We start from the raw sequence: 15,038 nt of genomic DNA on the forward strand, positions 1-15,038 counted from the left end.
AGCGTTAGTTTTACTTGTTCTTTCCCTATCTGGATTCCTTGTATGTCTTTCTCTTGTCTTATTGCCCTGGCTAGACCTCCAGTATTATATTGAAGAGCAAGGGTGAGAGAGGACATCCTTGTCTTGTTCCTGATTTTAAAGGAAAGGCCTTCAGCTTTTCGCCATTGAGAATAATATTGGCAGTGGATTTGTCGTATATGGCTTTTATCATGTTAAGGTATGTTCCTTCGAAATCCCGAGAATTTCAAGGGCCGTCATCATAAATGGATGTTGGACTTTGTGGAATACTTTCTCAGCATCTGTTAATATGATCATATGGTTCTTATTTTCCTTTTTGTTGATGTGTTGGATTACACTGATCGATTTTCGTATGTTGAACTATCCTTGTGCCCCTGGGTTGAATCCCACTTGAACATGGTGTACTATCCCTTTAATTCATTGTTGGATTCTGCTGGTAAGGATTTTGTTGAGGATTTTTGCATCAGTGTTCATTAAGGAGATTGGCCTGTAATTTTCTTTTTTGGGGGCTGTCTTTGTTGGGTTTTGGTATTAGTGTAATTTTGCTTCGTAGAATGTATTTGGTAGTATTCCTTCTTTCTCAATTTTTTGAAAGAGTGTGTGTAGGATAGGCACTAATTCACTGCTGAACATTTGGTAGAATTCATTTGTGAAGCTGTCTGGGCCCAGGCTTTTGTTTTTGGGGAGTGCTTTCATTACTGCCTCAATTTGGCTACTTGTAATTGGTCTGTTTAGTTGTTCTATTTCTTCTTTGTTCAGCTTTGGATGATTATATCATTTTGGGAATTTGTCCATCTCTTCTAGGTTGTTGAGTTTGTTTGTATGTAAGTGTTCATAGTAATCTCTGATTAGTCTCTTGATTTCTACTGAGTCTGTTGTGATTTCTCCTCTTTTATTTATAATCCAATTTCTATGTGTTTTCTCCCGTGAAACATGTTAATTTTAATACAAAGCTATTTATTAAAGGAGGTACTCCCATGAAATTCTTTCCATTTCCTGTGAGTTTACCTTTCTACTTATTGCACTGAAGTAACCTTGCATTATAACGTTATATAAATTTCAGGTATGCATGATTATTAATCAACATATGTGTATGCGACATTAAGTTCACTACTAAAAGTTTACATTTATCTTTCATTATACCATTATCCTCATTTCTGATTGAACCACCTCCCTTCTCCCATCTTTGTGTTACCCACTAATTGCTCTTATCTAGTCAAAAGCATATTTTGTTTTATTGACATGATCGGTTTATTTATTTTCTTTATTACACATGAGTGAAATCACATGGTATTTGACTTTCTCTGTTTGGCTTGTTTCAGAAAGGATCATTCCGTTGTTATCCTTTTGTTCTTCCAAATATAAATAGTATTCCGCTGTCTACATATACTGAATCTTTTTGGACATTTGTTGATCAGTGGAGACTTGGATTTTTCCTACCTCTTGGCTATTGCAGTGAACAGGGATGGAAAACACCTCTTGGAATTAGTGATTTTTATGTGTAGGTAGCAGCTAAATACTCAGAAGTAATGCATTTGCATCATAGGAAACTTATATTCTTCAATGTTTGAGGTATTTATTTACAGCTTTCCATAATAGATGCACAAGTTGACATTCCATCAACACTATATAAGTGTTTCCGTTTCTGCCCTGGGACCCTGTGAGCTCAGTGACCAACACAGGAAAGGAAATCTCTGCCCTCTACCAGAGTTAAGAAATCAGAGTTTTCAGGCAGAGCCCATATGGCTTCATAATGGATCCCAGAGCAGAGAAAAGGATGGGTGGGACAGAGAACACAGCATTTCTTTGCAACGTATCAAGCAGACTTGTAGCATTTGCAACCCGGGTCCCTCAGTGGACAGCAGACCTGCTGGCTGTGGTGGTCATTGCATGTGGTCACTGCCCACGTAGGTGCCTCCAACATACCAGTGCCTGTTGATTCCACAGCTTGAACCCTATGGACTAGACCCTACTCCAATCAACAGGAGACTCAATCCGTGGCAGGAAGTACCAGACAGAGGTGGGGTGGGAGGTGAGGACAACTGAAGACCAATTGGAGCTTACTGTGAGAGAGAGGGGAGTAGGTGGAGGTGACAGAGTTCACACTTCTCAAAAAACTGAGACTATACTTAAGACCCAGACTCCCCACCGCCTCCACCAGAAACCAAGGAAAACTAGAAGAGGAACAATCTCACCAACAGCACCCCAGCTACAAACCTGGAAAAGAGGTGACATAATTACTTAGATCAAGGAACACCTGAGCACAAGAGGAAAAAAAAAGTAGCAGAACAGAAGTTCTGGTTCATTAATACAGGAGAGAGAAGCCGAGGAGTGTCAGTGACGTGGAGCAACAACAGTAAATACACCCCTGAGTTATGGGAAAATAACTCAAATGCAGAGAGGCATCTGCAGGACCTTTGAAAGAAGATAAAAGAACCAGAGAGTCTTCACCAAAGAGATGGACAAGATTAAGAGAGCACGAAAGACTGTCTGAATGTGAATGAACACAAATATAGGAAGTGTGTTCAATAGAATTAAACGGGCCAATAAAATAACTTCAGAAATGGAGGATCCCAGTATATACATGACCCAATTAGGAAAACAGAGAGAAATGAGACTCAGACACAGGAAAATAAGGAAACGCTACAAAAATGTCAGACTCCACAGACGTGGATAATCCAGAAGGTGAACAGAGAAGAGCGGAGTGACGCTTTTCAAAAAACCACAGCTGAGAATTTTCCAAACCGAGAGTGAAATAAGCACAAATGTCCAGGAACTCAACTTTCAACTTGAGTTGAACACTCAACTTTCAAAGTGAAAATGACCTACACCATGACACCCCACTGTTAAATCATAAAATATCAGAAAAAAAGAGAAGGTGTACAGGAGGCCTGAATGGAAGAGGATTTGCAAAGGCGTCCAAGTTAGGCTTTCCTCTGATTTTCCCCCAGTCACCCTCCTGGAAAGGAGAGGAAGTGTTAGGGGGAAAAGGATGTCCTAAAGCTAATTCCATACAGGGCTCCCTAACAGAAGGAAGTGCTCATAATCCTAAACACAAAGACTTCAGGCACAGAGCACTTTTTGCTGCAAAATTATTCAATTTGAATGTGAATAAAGGCTTCCTAGACAGAGAAGCCAATGAGTTTGTCACCATCAGGTCTGCCTGCCTCACCATAACAACTGACAGGAGTTCATGTACTAGAAAGAAAAAATGAAACACAAACCCTGAGCAAAATGACATGAACAGGAATATTATGAGTCAACAATAAAGCATCAAAAGGAAGGAAGTAAAGGAGAGCAGTAGGGACAGTGAATATTAGCCCTGGACACACATGGGTACTGTGATATCACAAGATTTTTCTGCAGATAATCCATAAATTGCTTATTTTTTCCTGATCGAGTTGTATCTATTTTCCTCCATCTTTCTATTATTTTGTAAGTACCCAATTTCCTGTTTTAAACATTTCACTAAAGAAAAAGGCACACAGATTGTTTTTTAACACTTCCCAATGTTCATACCAGTTCAAAATAATTTGGAACGGGCCTCCCATGGTGGCACAGCGGTTGAGTACAGGGCTGCAAAGCTACCCGCAGCCTCTGCAGCGCCGGTTGGATCCCCGGCTGCCAGAGAGGGTCCCACATGGTGCGCAGACTCCTGCTGCTCCCCTCAGCAGGGTATTTCAATCAGTCTGCCCGTTCTGTTCCCCGCTCTGTCTCTGGTGAATTTTCTTGCCCTCCACGCTTCTGATTGTACCCAGTGCTTCTATAAATAAACAAATAAATATTTTTAAAAAATACTTTAGGAAATGCAGAAAAAATATTTATAATATATAAAAAAAACTGACGTTAAACTGTGTACATAAGACAAAGCACAGATCATCTCTGACTGACAGAGGACAGGATCATGACTTAGTCCATGGTCTGTCAGGCCTGCTGCTCCCGACCAGACAATCTGAGGAAGCGGCGCCCATCACGTTGGGGTTGCTCTGCAGCTGAAGAGCCTCCCCAGGGCCTGCTTTATGTCCTTGTTTCTGAGACTGTAGATGAAGGGGTTCAGCATGGGGGTGACCACCGTGTACATCACCGAGGCGGTTGCACTGTCCCTGGAGTCGTGGGTAGCAGCAGAGCTGAGGTACACGCCGAGCGACGTCCCATAGAACAGGGAGACCATGGAGAGGTGAGACCCGCAGGTGGAGAAGGCTTTGTACCTGCCGCTCGCTGAGGAGATTTTCAAAACAGAGGACACAATCTTAGAGTAGGAGAAAAGGACGCCACTGAGAGGAATGGCCCCCAGAACCCCCGCTGCTAAATATATGACCAGCTCATTGAGGAAGGTGTCAGAACAGGAAAGCTGGACCACCTGGTCCAGTTCACAGAAGAAGTGAGGGATTTGCAGCTGTGAGCAAAAGGACAGTCGCAAAACCATTAAGCTGTGTAACAGAGCATGCAGAAGACTTAACACCCAGGAAGCAAGAAGCAGGAGGCCACAGAACTGGGGGTTCATGATGACCGTGTAGTGCAGGGGATGGCAAATGGCCACAAACCGGTCGTAGGCCATGGCTGTCAAGAGCAAGTTGTCCAGTCCTCCAAAGAGTAAGAAGAAAAACACCTGGCTGAGACAGCCCGCGTAGGTGATGGCTTTGTTCTGTGTCTGGATGTTCAGCAGCATCTTGGGGACGGTGGTGGAGGTGAAGCCGATGTCGGCAAAGGACAGGTTGGCGAGGAAGAAGTACATGGGGGTGTGCAGGTGGGGGTCCGTGACGATGGCCAGGATGATGAGGAGATTCCCAGTGACCGTGACCAAGTACATGGCCAAGAATGCCCAGAAGAGGAGGGGCTGCAGCGAGGCCTCTTCTGAGAGCCCCAGGAGGGTGAACGCTGGGGGCTGGGTTTGGTTTCCTGGCACCAGGTCGCTGGTGAGACTGGGAGATGGAGACAGAAGTGATGGAAACTTTACCACAGCAGAGCAATCAAGGAATGAGGTTAAATGGGGTGATTTTATTTTTAAATACATGCAGTTAATCAATTTCATTTCTTAGAGCCTTTACCTGTTACCCGAAATTTTCAAGGCTGTTAAGTGACTCACCTTCTCCTGATGCTGAAAATAATTAGCCATTCTTACATCTAATGTAAACACATAGCCAAGTCAAAATTTTCTTTGAAAATGTCCTAATACTTTCTTTTAAATACATTTGACCAATAGCATTATACAAATATTGTTGGAATCATGGATAAAAAACAGTGAGACTGACTTTGAAAAATCCTAGCCCTCGGGTGTCTCTGGTGGCACAGGGGCTAAGTCTCAGGGTCACCACTGGGATTGCCTGAGTATGATCCCCGGCCAGGGAGTGACCCACATGGTGCAGCAGACCTCTCCTTTCTCCCCACTGCTCCCCCTCAGCAGTGCATTTCAGTAGATCTGCCCTGTCCTGCCCCCCACTCTGTCTCTGGTGAGTGCCTCACCCACTGCATCTTTGGCCTGCTTCCTTGTTCTTCGGTGCATGCGTAATTAATAAATAATTTTTTTTTAAAAGGAAAAATCCAAGTCCCAAGCAAGTTTTCTTCTAAGTATGTGTGTGGTCTCGGAAAATAATATTTCATATGGTGATTACTATTGTTAGGTAAAATAATGTAGTGGGATGAAGAGTTAGAATCAAGAGGAATCTTGTGTAATCACTTCCAATGAACAGACTTTGAACAAAAATATCTGAAGGCAGCAGGATTTATCTATGAAGGAGACATCACATGGCAACAATATACGCATGAGAAGAACATTTGGGTTTGGGAAAATAGCCAGAAAAAGATGCAACATAGGAGTGTTTTTGGCACAGTTACAGATCCACGAAGTAGGGATGTGACCGGAGTGGGTGCTTTAGGTTGGGGGTGAGTTGAGAGAGAGGGCAGGAGGCCCCGACATCCTGCTGCCGTGTGAAGTTCCTGCTCATAACATTGTACATTTGCTGATCCTCTAGTGTGTAGATTGTGTTACGTGTGCTGTGCCTAGTGTGAGCATTTTGTGTTACATGCATAAATGATCCCTCATTTAATCCCGCCATAGACTATAATTTCTTTCCCTCATATTAGTTCTGAATTCTGAATGTTTGATTATGGGAGACAGCTTCAACTTGGGAGAGGTGTGCAATCTGTGTTTCCCTTACCTGTAATAAGGCTTATTTCCCTTATTTCCTCCACTCACACACTTTCTGATCCACACTTAGGGCATTTTGACTTGTGCGTTGAGGCAGAGCTGAGAATTGGAATCAAATCTCTAAGGACAAGGAAAATAGGAAGCGTTTTACTTTGCAAAGAACCACCTATCCAGAATTGTTGTAAAGAAAGTTATTTCCTCTGCATTTTGAGACACTAGATACCTAAGATCAAAGAACCTTTTCCTGTGTCCATATTTATTGATTCATGTATTCATTTGTAACTGAGGTAGTATTGGGGAGCCCCCACCAGATAGTGGCACCATAGTGCACCCACCCCCACTCACCCATATTCCACCACCCCAGACCCTTGTGCTTCCTTCCTGCCTTGTTCTTCCCCTTCACCCCTCCCCACCTCCCCCTTTGGTGGTTCAGTTCTTAATCAGCTGTCAAAGGTCAGTTTCCCAGCTTCTCTTACTCTGTAAATTTAGTTACTTTGTATCCCTGACTGGAAAAAGCTGATTGGCAGATAAATGAAAAGATGATGAATAAAAATAGTGTTTAATTTTAGAAGCATCAGGGTCTTTATTTAGAAGTTTGGTGATGTATCTGTGACCAGAAATCTGCCATAGGAAATTTAATTCATGTTCATTTTGATGAACTAACGACGATAGTTTGCTTTGCAGTATATCATTTCACTTAAACTTGTAGTTTCCAAGAATCTATGCATGATATTTAAGTGTGAAATTAATGTATTCACTATACTGTGACACCCCACCCTGACTTACTTTATTTGGGAATAGTAGGAAAATAAATGCATATTGCATGAGCTCTGTGAAGAATATGGTCTCACAAAAATAATGACAAGTTGAGAAAGACAGACAGGAAAATGCTAAACTACTTGTGGAGAACGCGTAAGAGGAATTTAGAATCCTGAGACTCACCTCCATTAGGGGGTCAGATCTGAGTTTACATGAGTGATTTAGAATAGAACAAGTAAAGCCCTTAGGAAAATGTCCAGTGCATTGCTGAACACACCATGGACATTGATTGACTGTTCTGTTCTATCAGTTGTGTGTACCTGTGTACATGTGTGTGTCATTTCTTTGTGCGTGTGGGTAGGTAAGGTTCATCACAGAGTAAAGGCAGGTCCTACTTTAGGCCACAGTAAGAAGAATCTGGCATCATCGCATACAGGAGAGAAGTATTTGAAAGGTCAGTTCTTGCTAATGAGGGAGAGACCATGTGAGTGAGGCCCCAACTGAAGAGCCAGGCCGGGTGGAGAACAGTTCCTTGGACACCAGGGCCCCCAGGCCGACGGACCCGCTGTCACTCCACTCGCCTGTCGTGGGGTTGACAGTGGGCTCCTGATCTGAGTGTTGGTTTTCTACCTGTTCCCACTTATGTGACCACACGCTGTGACATGATGCAGAGTGAGTGAGATTGTCCCTCCTCTGGTTTTTCATTTTTGTGGAATCACTTCATTTGCTTTCCTTGGGTTTATGTTTTGCTCTCTCTTTGACACACATAAACTGGTCCTTGTTTTGCTCCTTGTCCAACAAGCAGTGGCCTCCCCAGACAATATTCCATAAAATCCTGCTCGTGCCCCAACAGTCTGTCCCTTTCCTCCGTGTTGTTTATTCCTGAGACCATCATATCCCACATGCGCTATTCCTTGTGCTCAACCCTCTCTGTCATAACGTAACATCCACATGAGCAAGGACTGCAGCTAGTTTGCTCACTTTTGTGACTTCATCATATAGAAACTATGTCAAGGAATTGTAATCCATACAATAAATGGAATAGTGGGAAAAATAAAGCCTGGTTATGTAAACCGGGGTCAACATGTGTGTATTAAGCACAATGGAGCAGAACCTAAGGCTTTGGAAGAATAGTTATAACAAGAACTTAATCACATCCACTGGTTCTCTAAAAGTAAATTGGCAAAGACTTGAAAATGACAATAGGAATCACACTCTTTCCAAAGCAGTGGAAACTGCAGATCCAAAGCTCTCATTTCTCCTAGAGAAACAACAATGGATTCCATATGGTTGAGGAATAGATCGAGATTGTCCTTTGAATACAGAAGAATGTGATCCAGGAGATGGGAAGGTAGGGGTTGTATTTATGAATAAATTGGCTGCCCATAGTCCCTTTGTCTCTCTTGTAGGCAGAAGCTTTTCAGTTTATGTAGCACCGCGTGTGGCTTCCTGCTTTTCCATGTCACAAGGAAGTCATTGCCTATGCAAATACCAGAGAGCTCCTAAGTATGTGTTTTCCAGAGGAGACACCTAGATGGGCAGCAAGCACATGAGGGGGTGCTCAGGATCACTCACCAGGGAAATGCAAATCCGAACCAGGAGCTGTCACCCCACAGCTGCTGACAGAGCTCCCAGGGAGATGACCAAAGGTCAGCAGTAGGAGTGGGATACAGAGAACCCTGGGGTGCTGTTGATGGGCTCATACACCGCTTCAGTCACAGTGGGTAAGAGAACAGAGGTGCTCAAAATAGCAAAGTTAGACGCCCCCATGATCTGTTCATACATGTACAAAGGAAATCAACACAGGACATTGAAAAGCTATCTGCACCCCCTTGCTTAGTGAGCAAAACATAGAAATAACCTATAAGTCCATCATGGACAAATAAAGGACATAATGTGTACATATGTTGATATAAAAAAATAGAGGTGCTGTATTATATGTGTATACAATTGCTCTTACTGTCCAAATGAATATACATGGGTTATGTAAAACATGTAATGAGTAATATACACACAGGATATGGTGTTGTTATAATACCATTCTATATAGTAAAATATCACATGATATCCAGTCAAGAGAAAGAAGGCACCACACAGGCACCTAAGAACATTCTGCTACGTGATAGAGGTCGAGGACCTACAGATACTGCTATCACTTCTGTGTGTGGTCCTGAAACAGACTTGAATTGGTGACAGGGACCGGGATGGGACTTTGTAAAAAGTTGTTTCAGGACACACATTGGAAGCTGCTGAATGAACAAGGTTCTGCAAATCTACTGCATGTGACAGTCAGCAGTGCTTTCCTGCAACCTTCCCAGTTGTGAAGAGATTATTTCTGAAATGTTTTGTGACAAAAATAAATATTAATTTGTGTATTGAGGAGGTGTCAGCTAGTGCTGCAGTGGTCATCATATTGCAATAGATTAATATATCCAATCAACATGTTTGTCTCCAACTTTCACACTGTTGCATGTCAATTAAATATCAATAAAAATACAACAGATCACATCACAAATGTGAAGAGACACAGTAATGAGGAAACACAGATGTGACATGAACACAATGTGTATGAGAGCTTAGTACTACTAAGACTGCAAGAACAGCCTGTGTTTAACATACATCATGGGACACAAAGGATCGACTGAGGCCCAAACACAAATTGGAAACTTTCAAACATTTTCTTCAACAATCTCTCCATATATGGGAGAATTAACTGCCAAGTATTCATTGTGAAAAGCTCCCATTCTATTTCAGTATTTGAAAGAAAACCAATAAAAGCTCAGGCTGTAAGTAAGTAAACTGTAAGAATGAGAACAATTTGTAATTGAAAAAGGCAAAATTCTAACAAGCAAAGCTATGGGATTTGCCAGTACCAGAGTGGTTGCAAAGTTAAAATCTTTAGTCTCCCCCAACAGACATTAAAGAAAAAGGATGACTTCTGTGAGCACCTGCTATGAGGGAACACTACACACTGTTCCTCTCCTCAGCTGATCTGTGAGGCCATCTGCCCCCATTACTCTGGATCTCTCCAACACAGATGCCCTGCTCATCACCCCGTCCACTCCTGTCATCCCCTTCATATTTAACACTTTATTTCCTGCTCCCTCAACTCCAGACCTTCTTGGCTCTGCCCTAACTTTGCTGGAACCACATTAAGCCTCCCACTCCTCCTTCAGTCTCATCCTAACAGATTTTCCTTCCTGTCTCTTCACTGTCAGCACCATCTCTGTATTGTTGAGTGCAATGGATAGTTCTTAGTTACAAATTAAGTAAATTAATTATAAATTGGTGAGTCAGTCAAGCAAGAGAACAAGGGAACCTCTTGTCCCTGGGCCTGGTTTGATCTCTGTGACCTGAGGCAGAACTTCTCAGTTTGCATTTTCCCTGGATCTGTCACAAGTGCCTGCTGGGCTCTGAGACTCACCTGGGTGGGGGCTGTGAGGGGGGTGTCTCCATGTAGCCGTGTGAGTCTCTCCTGGACGTTAAGGATGGATCTGGGCTGTGTCACAGACAGGATCTCAGGAGGGCGCCAAGGGCTGGTTCCTGGGCAGAGGTCAGGCTCCACAGACAGGAATCATGTCCTCTCCGGTCCCGGGTTGGACAGTCTGAGGGACCGAGGGAGACAGGGTATTTACCGCCCTCCACGAGGTCTCGTTAGCCACACCTCACTCTCCTGCTCCAAGCTCTGAGCTCATGATTTCCCTGTGGACACTGGATTCGGCAAAAGGAAAGTTTCTTAATGATTCTCTGATCCCGAGAGACTAGATTAGATGTCAAGTGCATCCAGTTTTGTTACTCTCCGTCCTTCATGTTGTAACCACCCAGCACCTGTTCTAATTCCGTGTTCAAGTTTTCAAAATGTGCTGGGAATTGTATGGGGACTATAATCAAGATAAAAATGCAAACATTGTGCAAAAAAAGAAAAATGATGTAAAAAATAGTAAAATAATAATTTTTTTCAAAAATCTGTGCTGAGGAACCCAACTTGACTCGGTGCCTGGATCATCAAGGCACAAATGTGTTGGGGGCACAGATCCCTCAACATATGTCCAGTAGTGCTATTTCCCTCTCATAAAGCAGCGCACTGAGCCCTCTATATAATACCTTAGACTCCACACTCCTTCTTTTCATGGCACTTTTGCAAAAGCAAATAGGAATTTTTTTTTTTTTTATTGGGATGTGACTGCAGCAGCCTTATGTTTGACACTCCAGAAGGAAACGCCTGTGTTCCTAACCAGCTGAATGTACAGGGCCAAAGAGTAAAGATTTTGGTCACTGCCGCCCTCACTCTGAAGCCCGTGCGCCTCCTCTGACCCCCGAGACTAAGCACGTGTCCTGCTTAGCAGCACAGGGAGCTGCTAACATGCTTCACTGCTTCCCGCGTGAGGTGCTGCCCACAACAGTCCACTCCTGACACCGGGCGACCCATCCTCACAGGTCACCATGTCATCCGAGCAGCAGTTGACTGAGCAACCTCTGAGTCCTGACCAGAGTTCACTGCCAAAGCAGGGCCCGTGACAGCCCCGGATAGGCTGGAGCAGGCGCCACAACTACCTCCAAGTGAGGGTCGCCTGTTGCTCTTCTAGCATCCAGAGGAAGGGCTTGTGGTGACCTGTGACGACTCGCCTCAGTACTGAAAATCTCCTTGGAAGACAATAGACTTACCGTAACTTACTTGTCCTCAGTGTCCACTTTGTTGCCACACAACACAGTAGGATGTTTTCACACCCCAGCAGGTCTCCTTGCCAGTTAGGCACGTTCTGGGAAATAACTCGATGTGACATCAGACAATCCAGTGGCACACTGGGCTTGGCCTGACAGCCTCCCTCTCCGTACAGATGTCTCCCAACCAGCTGTGCACCTCACAGTGAACTGGACACGTCTGTCTCTGCTGTTGTGGAACAGGAGAGGAAGGACCTCAACAGCCCAGGTTCGTCCTATGTCTTTATTTTTCAGAATTATGCTGTTCAGATACACCCTCCCCTTCAGCAGGTGTCTTGTTGCTGTAGTGCCATTTTCTTGGATTGTACAGAGCATTTGGGTTGATATAGTCCCAATTATTTATGTTCTCCTTTGTTTCCCTTGCTGCTGGAGATGATTCCACGAACACATCTGAAATTTATGTTGCAGAGTTTTCTTCTATGCGTGTTATGGTTTTGGGACTTACCACAAAGTCTTTTTTTTTTCATTTTCTAGATAATGCTTTGTGTAGGATGTTCATTGTGACCACACTGATTTTTCCAATCCATGAGCAAGAAAGAACTTACTATTTCTTTGTGTCTTACTCTATTTATTTTAACCGAGTCTTATAATTTTCATTATACAGGCCCTTCACATCCTTCGTTAAGTTTATTAGCTAGATATTTATCTTTTATTTATTTTGGTGTGATTGTAAATGAGATCTATTCCTTAATTTTTCATCTTCTCATTTAAAAAATATTTATTTATTTATGCATACAAGAGTTTGGTACAGGCCAGTAGTGTAGCGGGTGAGAGGATTCACCAGAGGCAGAGTGGGGAACAGAACAGGCCGATTGCCGAAGTACACTGCAGAGAGGAGCAGAGGGCTTGCCAGGAGAGATCTGCTGCACCATGTGGGTTGCTCCCTGGCCGGCCAGGGATCAGACGCATGCTGCAGTGGCTGCAGACAGCTTCATAGGTTGCGTCTTAACCCCTTGTGCCACCAGGGAGGTCCCTAATTTTTCTTCTTCTAACTCAAAATTGGACATAAATGAACTCATCCTAAAATAATAAAAACTATTTCTATGCATTTAATTTTCAAAACACCCAGTTGAATATTGGTTTATTCTTCCCACACTAATGGACACAAGAAAACAGATTCAGGGGCATCTTTTATAAAAATAATATAAGACAGCAGTTGAAGCTTGTGTCATGTTTTGTGTATTATGTATAAAGGGACCCATGCAGTATGTGTGCCTAATTTTTTATGAGTCCTATAATTCAGTAATTTAACATTTCATTTTATAATGCAAAATATCTTCATTATTCACTTTGAAACATTAGTTAATTTTAAGGTAATATTTTTAATTTTTTAAATAAAATTTGGACAGAAAACCAGCTAATAGCTAGTTAGTAAACTTAACAAAGGATGTGAAGGGCGGGTTTAATGAGATGTATGTCTTGTGTATTTTCCCTGTATTTCTTCTATATATTTTATGGTGTCAGATCTTATGTCCAGTTCTTTTATCCATTTTGAGTTGATTTTTGTGCGCAGTGAGAGGTAGAGGTCTAGGTACATTTTTTTTTTACATGTGGAGGTCCAGTTTTCCCAGCACCATTTATGTTACCAAACCATAGCCAGGTTGCCTGTCCACTGGGAAAAAAAATCAGCATTCTCTAGAATACTTAAAATGGACTCAGAGGGCCTCCCCAGTGGTGCAGCAGTTGAACGCTGGGTTGCGAAGCTGCCCGCAGCCTCTGCAGCACTGGTTCGATCCCCGGCTGCTGCCCGTCCACCCAAGGAGGGTCCCACATGGCGCGCAGACCTCTCCTGCCGCCCGCTGTTCCCCTCAGCAGTGTACTTCGGTCCTTCTGCCTGCTCTGCTCCCCGCTCTGGCTCTGGTGAATTCTCTCACCCTCCTGCGCTTCTGACTGTACCCAGTGCTTGTATAAATAAATAAAAATAAATCTTTAATAAATAAATAAAATAAAATGGACTCAATCTTTTTTTTAATGTCTTATATAGGAATTTTATTTCATTTTTTTACAATACATTTTTTTTTATTTTTAAACAGTATTTGCTTCTCCCCGATCCCCTCAGGTGTAGTCCCCATAGAATTTCCTTCCCTAAGACACCCGTGCACCATCACCACAGTCCCCTGTGCTCCTCCCTCCCTCCCTCTCACCCCTCTCTCTCCTCCTCCCCTGCCGGATGTTTCTGATTTATAATTGTCTGTTTTTGCTTTGTTGTGTTTTGTAATGTTATTATTTTTTACACACTGATGTCTTATTTGGGTCCCCTATATTCCTGTAATAAGTGAAACCATCGCATATTTTTCTTTTTTCTTCTGGCTTATTTCACTGAGCATCATTCCTTCTAGCTCCATCCACATTGCTGTGAATGGCATGAATTTATCTTCTTTGATTGCTGAATAATATTCCATGGTGTATATGTACCACATCTGCTTGATCCAGTCATCTATTTTTGGGCATTTGGGTCATTTCCAAAGCTTAGCTATTGTAAATAGTGCTGCTATAAACATAGGGGTGCAGGTGGTCTTTTGAATCAATGTTTTTGTGTCCTTTGGGTAGATCCCTAGGAGTGGAATTGCCTGTCTTATGGTAGCTCCATTTTTAGTAGATTGAGGAGCCTCCACACAGCTCTCCACAGTGGTTGGACCAGTTTGCACTCCCACCAGCTATGTAGAAGAGTTCCTTTTTCACCACATCCTCGCCAACATTTGTTGTTGCATGTGTTTTTGATCTGTGCTATTCTCACTGGTGTAAGGTGGTATTTCAGTGTGGTTTTGATTTTGATTTCCCTGATGATAAGAGATGTTGAACATTTTTTCATATGCCAGTTGGCCATTTGCATATCCTCTTTGGAGAAATGCCTTTAAGTTCTTCTGTCCATTTCTTGACTGGATTGTTTATTTTGTTTTTGTTGAGTGGTGTGAGTTCTTTGTATATATTTGTGATCAGTCCCTTATCAGTTGCATGGAGTGCAAAGATTTTTTCCCAATCAGTGGGGTGTCTCTCTGTTTTGGTTAATGTCTCCTTGGCTGTACAGAAGCTTTTCAGTTTGATGTAATCCTAGTTGTTTATCTTTTCCTTCACTATCACTGCTTTGAGTGATGAGTCTTTAAAGATGTTTCTGAGATGTATGTCTTGTAGTGTTTTCCCTATATTTCCTTCTATATATTTTATGGTTTCAGGTCTTATGTCCAGTTCTTTTATCCATTTTGAGCTGATTTTTGTGCACAGTGAGAGGTAGTGGTCTAGCTACATTTTCTTTTGCATGTGGAGGTGCAGTTTTCCCAACAGCATTTATTGACCAAACTGTCTGTGTTCCATTGAATATTCTTTGCTCCTTTGTCAAAGATTAGTTGTTCATATAATTGTGGCTTTATTTCTGGGCTCTCTATTTGGTTCC

General features: G+C 42.7%; 1 pseudogene across 1 annotated transcript; it reads right to left on the reverse strand.

Annotated features, from left to right (window-relative positions):
* Positions 1–4,035: 4,035 nt before the first annotated feature.
* On the reverse strand, positions 4,036–4,882 carry LOC311182563 (olfactory receptor 7A10-like; annotated as a pseudogene). The gene has a single exon. The product of its transcript is annotated as an olfactory receptor 7A10-like (transcript).
* Between the last annotated feature and the right edge of the window lie 10,156 nt (positions 4,883–15,038).

Source organism: Talpa europaea (genome assembly GCF_964194135.1).
Source record: "Talpa europaea genome assembly, chromosome: 12".
In the NCBI taxonomy this organism is placed as follows: Eukaryota; Metazoa; Chordata; class Mammalia; order Eulipotyphla; family Talpidae; genus Talpa; species Talpa europaea.